The following is a 6,122-nucleotide window of genomic DNA, read 5'->3' on the forward strand; positions in this document are numbered from 1 at the left end:
TAGTGTCCTTCGTTTGGGAGAAAAATGCAAAGGTACAAGACAGCTTTTCCTTGCCAATATCTCTCTTTTGCAAAGAGCTGCGCATTGGAAAATTCAGGGCTATGTCGTGTAGATGATGGCCTAACAGGAGGCTTTAAAATTTTCTTTCTAGTGTCCTTCGTTTGGGAGAAAAATGCAAAGGTACAAGACAGCTTTTCCTTGCCAATATCTCTCTTTTGCAAAGAGCTACGCATTGGAAAATTCAGGGCTATGCCATGTAGATGATGGCCTAACAGGAGGCTTTAAAATTTTCTTTCTAGTGTCCTTCGTTTGGGAGAAAAATGCAAAGGTGCAAAACAGCTTTTCCTTGCCAATATCTCTCTTTTGCAAAGAGCTGCGCATTGGAAAATTCAGGGCTATACCGTGTAGATGAAGCACTAACAGGAGGCTTTAACATTTTCATTCTAGTGTCCTTCGTTTGGGAGAAAAATGCAAAGGTACAAGACAGCTTTTCCTTGCCAATATCTCTCTTTTGCAAAGAGCTGCGCATTGGAAAATTCAGGGCTATGTCGTGTAGATGATGGCCTAACAGGAGGCTTTAACATTTTCTTTCTAGTGTCCTTCGTTTGGGAGAAAAATGCAAAGGTACAAGACAGCTTTTCCTTGCCAATATCTCTCTTTTGCAAAGAGCTGCGCATTGGAAAATTCAGGGCTATGTCGTGTAGATGATGGCCTAACAGGAGGCTTTAAAATTTTCTTTCTAGTGTCCTTCGTCTGGGAGAAAAATGCAAAGGTACAAGACAGCTTTTCCTTGCCAATATCTCTCTTTTGCAAAGAGCTACGCATTGGAAAATTCAGGGCTATGTCATGTAGATGATGGCCTAACAGAAGGCTTTAAAATTTTCTTTCTAGTGTCCTTCGTTTGGGAGAAAAATGCAAAGGTACAATACAGCTTTTCCTTGCCAATATCTCTCTTTTGCAAAGAGCTGCGCATTGTAAAATTCAGGGCTATACCTTGTAGATGAAGCACTAACAGGAGGCTTTAAAATTTTCATTCTAGTGTCCTTCGTTTGGGAGAAAAATGCAAAGGTACAAGACAGCTTTTCCTTGCCAATATCTCTCTTTTGCAAAGAGCTGCGCATTGGAAAATTCAGGGCTATGCCGTGTAGATGATGGCCTAACAGGAGGCTTTAAAATTTTCTTTCTTGTGTCCTTCGTTTGGGAGAAAAATGCAAAGGTACAAGACAGCTTTTCCTTGCCAATATCTCTCTTTTGCAAAGAGCTACGCATTGGAAAATTCAGGGCTATGTCGTGTGTAGATGATGGCCTAACAGGAGGCTTTAAAAAATTATTTCTAGTGACCTTCGTTTGGGAGAAAAATGCAAAGGTACAAGACAGCTTTTCCTTGCCAATATCTCTCTTTTGCAAAGAGCTGCGCATTGGAAAATTCAGGGCTATGTCGTGTAGATGATGGCCTAACAGGAGGCTTTAAAATTTTCTTTCTAGTGTCCTTCGTTTGGGAGAAAAATGCAAAGGTACAAGACAGCTTTTCCTTGCCAATATCTCTCTTTTGCAAAGAGCTGCACATTGGAAAATTCAGGGCTATGTCGTGTAGATGATGGCCTAACAGGAGGCTTTAAAATTTTCTTTCTAGTGTCCTTCGTTTGGGAGAAAAATGCAAAGGTACAAGACAGCTTTTCCTTGCCAATATCTCTCTTTTGCAAAGAGCTGCGCATTGGAAAATTCAGGGCTATGCCGTGTAGATGATGGCCTAACAGGAGGCTTTAAAATTTTCTTTCTAGTTTCCTTCGTTTGGGAGAAAAATGCAAAAGTACAAGACAGCTTTTCCTTGCCAATATCTCTCTTTTGCAAAGAGCTATGCATTGGAAAATTCAGGGCTATACCGTGTAGATGAAGCACTAACAGGAGGCTTTAAAATTTTCATTCTAGTGTCCTTCGTTTGGGAGAAAAATGCAAAGGTACAAGACAGCTTTTCATTGCCAATATCTCTCTTTTGCAAAGAGCTACGCATTGGAAAATTCAGGGCTATACCGTGTAGATGAAGCACTAACAGGAGGCTTTAAAATTTTCCTTCTAGTGTCCTTCGTTTGGGAGAAAAATGCAAAGGTACAAGACAGCTTTTCCTTGCCAATATCTCTCTTTTGCAATGGGCTACGCAATGGAAAATTCAGGGCTATGTCGTGTAGATGATGGCCTAACAGGAGGCTTTAAAAATTTCTTTCTAGTGTCCTTCGTTTGGGAGAAAAATGCAAAGGTACAAGACAGCTTTTCCTTGCCAATATCTCTCTTTTGCAAAGAGCTGCGCATTGGAAAATTCAGGGCTATGCCATGTAGATGATGGCCTAACAGGAGGCTTTAAAATTTTCTTTCTAGTGTCCTTCGTTTGGGAGAAAAATGCAAAGGTACAAGACAGCTTTTCCTTGCCAATATCTCTCTTTTGCAAAGAGCTGCGCATTGGAAAATTCAGGGCTATGCCGTGTAGATGATGGCCTAACAGGAAGCTTTAAAATTTTCTTTCTTGTGTCCTTCGTTTGGGAGAAAAATGCAAAAGTACAAGACAGCTTTTCCTTGCCAATATCTCTCTTTTGCAAAGAGCTACGCATTGGAAAATTCAGGGCTATACCGTGTAGATGGAAGCACTAACCAGGAGGCTTTAAAATTTTCATTCTAGTGTCCTTCGTTTGGGAGAAAAATGCAAAGGTACAAGACAACTTTTCCTTGCCAATATCTCTCTTTTGCAAAGAGCTACGCATTGGAAAATTCAGGGCTATACCGTGTAGATGAAGCACTAACAGGAGGCTTTAAAATTTTCATTCTAGTGTCCTTCGTTTGGGAGAAAAATGCAAAGGTACAAGACAGCTTTTCCTTGCCAATATCTCTCTTTTGCAAAGAGCTACGCATTGTAAAATTCAGGGCTATACCGTGTAGATGAAGCACTAACAGGAGGCTTTAAATTTTTCCTTCTAGTGTCCTTCGTTTGGGAGAAAAATGCAAAGGTACAAGACAGCTTTTCCTTGCCAATATCTCTCTTTTGCAAAGAGCTGCGCATTGGAAAATTCAGGGCTATGCCGTGTAGATGATGGCCTAACAGGAGGCTTTAAAATTTTCTTTCTAGTGTCCTTCGTTTGGGAGAAAAATGCAAAGGTACAAGACAGCTTTTCCTTGCCAATATCTCTCTTTTGCAAAGAGCTACGCATTGGAAAATTCAGGGCTATGTCGTGTAGATGATGGCCTAACAGGAGGCTTTAAAAATTTCTTTCTAGTGACCTTCGTTTGGGAGAAAAATGCAAAGGTACAAGACAGCTTTTCCTTGCCAATATCTCTCTTTTGCAAAGAGCTGCGCATTGGAAAATTCAGGGCTATGTCGTGTAGATGATGGCCTAACAGGAGCCTTTAAAATTTTCTTTCTAGTGTCCTTCGTTTGGGAGAAAAATGCAAAGGTACAAGACAGCTTTTCCTTGCCAATATCTCTCTTTTGCAAAGAGCTGCGCATTGGAAAATTCAGGGCTATGTCGTGTAGATGATGGCCTAACAGGAAGCTTTAAAATTTTCTTTCTAGTGTCCTTCGTCTGGGAGAAAAATGCAAAGGTACAAGACAGCTTTTCCTTGCCAATATCTCTCTTTTGCAAAGAGCTACGCATTGGAAAATTCAGGGCTATGCCATGTAGATGATGGCCTAATAGGAGGCTTTAAAATTTTCTTTCTAGTGTCCTTCGTTTGGGAGAAAAATGCAAAGGTACAATACAGCTTTTCCTTGCCAGTATCTCTCTTTTGCAAAGAGCTGCGCATTGGAAAATTCAGGGCTATGCCGTGTAGATAATGGCCTAACAGGAGGATTTAAAATTTTCTTTCTAGTGTCCTTCGTTTGGTTGAAAAATGCAAAGGTACAAGACAGCTTTTCCTTGCCAATATCTCTCTTTTGCAAAGAGCTACGCATTGGAAAATTCAGGGCTATACCGTGTAGATGAAGCACTAACAGGAGGCTTTAAAATTTTCATTCTAGTGTCCTTCGTTTGGGAGAAAAATGCAAAGGTACAAGACAGCTTTTCCTTGCCAATATCTCTCTTTTGCAAAGAGCTGCGCATTGGAAAATTCAGGGCTATGTCGTGTAGATGATGGCCTAACAGGAGGCTTTAAAATTTTCTTTCTAGTGTCCTTCGTTTGGGAGAAAAATGCAAAGGTACAAGACAGCTTTTCCTTGCCAATATCTCTCTTTTGCAAAGAGCTGCGCATTGGAAAATTCAGGGCTATGCCGTGTAGATGATGGCCTAACAGGAGGATTTAAAATTTTCTTTCTAGTGTCCTTCGTTTGGGAGAAAAATGCAAAGGTACAAGACAGCTTTTCCTTGCCAATATCTCTCTTTTGCAAAAAGCTGCGCATTGGAAAATTCAGGGCTATGCCATGTAGATGATGGCCTAACAGGAGGCTTTAAAATTTTCTTTCTAGTGTCCTTCGTTTGGGAGAAAAATGCAAAGGTACAAGACAGCTTTTCCTTGCCAATATCTCTCTTTTGCAAAGAGCTGCGCATTGGAAAATTCAGGGCTATGCCGTGTAGATGATGGCCTAACAGGAGGCTTTAAAATTTTCTTTCTAGTGTCCTTCGTTTGGGAGAAAAATGCAAAAGTACAAGACAGCTTTTCCTTGCCAATATCTCTCTTTTGCAAAGAGCTACGCATTGGAAAATTCAGGGCTATGTCGTGTAGATGATGGCCTAACAGGAGGCTTTAAAATTTTCTTTCTAGTGTCCTTCGTTTGGGAGAAAAATGCAAAGGTACAAGACAGCTTTTCCTTGCCAATGTCTCTCTTTTGCAAAGAGCTACGCATTGGAAAATTCAGGGCTATACCGTGTAGATGAAGCACTAACAGGAGGCTTTAAAATTTTCCTTCTAGTGTCCTTCGTTTGGGAGAAAAATGCAAAGGTACAAGACAGCTTTTCCTTGCCAATATCTCTCTTTTGCAAAGAGCTACGCATTGGAATATTCAGGGCTATACCGTGTAGATGAAGCACTAACAGGAGGCTTTAAAATTTTCCTTCTAGTGTCCTTCGTTTGGGAGAAAAATGCAAAGGTACAAGACAGCTTTTCCTTTCCAATATCTCTCTTTTGCAAAGAGCTGCGCTTTGGAAAATTCAGGGCTATGTCGTGTAGATGATGGCCTAACAGGAGGCTTTAAAATTTTCTTTCTAGTGTCCTTCGTTTGGGAGAAAAATGCAAAGGTACAAGACAGCTTTTCCTTGCCAATATCTCTCTTTTGCAAAGAGCTACGCATTGGAATATTCAGGGCTATACCGTGTAGATGAAGCACTAACAGGAGGCTTTAAAATTTTCCTTCTAGTGTCCTTCGTTTGGGAGAAAAATGCAAAGGTACAAGACAGCTTTTCCTTGCCAATATCTCTCTTTTGCAAAGAGCTACGCATTGGAAAATTCAGGGCTATACCGTGTAGATGAAGCACTAACAGGAGGCTTTAAAATTTTCCTTCTAGTGTCCTTCGTTTGGGAGAAAAATGCAAAGGTACAAGACAGCTTTTCCTTGCCAATATCTCTCTTTTGCAAAGAGCTGCGCATTGGAAAATTCAGGGCTATGCCGTGTAGATGATGGCCTAACAGGAGGCTTTAAAATTTTCTTTCTAGTGTCCTTCGTTTGGGAGAAAAATGCAAAGGTACAAGACAGCTTTTCCTTGCCAATATCTCTCTTTTGCAAAGAGCTACGCATTGGAAAATTCAGGGCTATGTCGTGTGTAGATGATGTCCTAACAGGAGGCTTTAAAAATTTCTTTCTAGTGACCTTCGTTTGGGAGAAAAATGCAAAGGTACAAAGACAGCTTTTCCTTGCCAATATCTCTCTTTTGCAAAGAGCTGCGCATTGGAAAATTAAGGGCTATGTCGTGTAGATGATGGCCTAACAGGAGGCTTTAAAATTTTCTTTCTAGTGTCCTTCGTTTGGGAGAAAAATGCAAAGGTACAAGACAGCTTTTCCTTGCCAATATCTCTCTTTTGCAAAGAGCTGCGCATTGGAAAATTCAGGGCTATGTCGTGTAGATGATGGCCTAACAGGAGGCTTTAAAATTTTCTTTCTAGTGTCCTTCGTTTGGGAGAAAAATGCAAAGGTACAAGACAGCTTT

Source organism: Pseudophryne corroboree, unplaced genomic scaffold (genome assembly GCF_028390025.1).
Source record: "Pseudophryne corroboree isolate aPseCor3 unplaced genomic scaffold, aPseCor3.hap2 scaffold_843, whole genome shotgun sequence".
NCBI lineage: Eukaryota > Metazoa > Chordata > Amphibia > Anura > Myobatrachidae > Pseudophryne > Pseudophryne corroboree.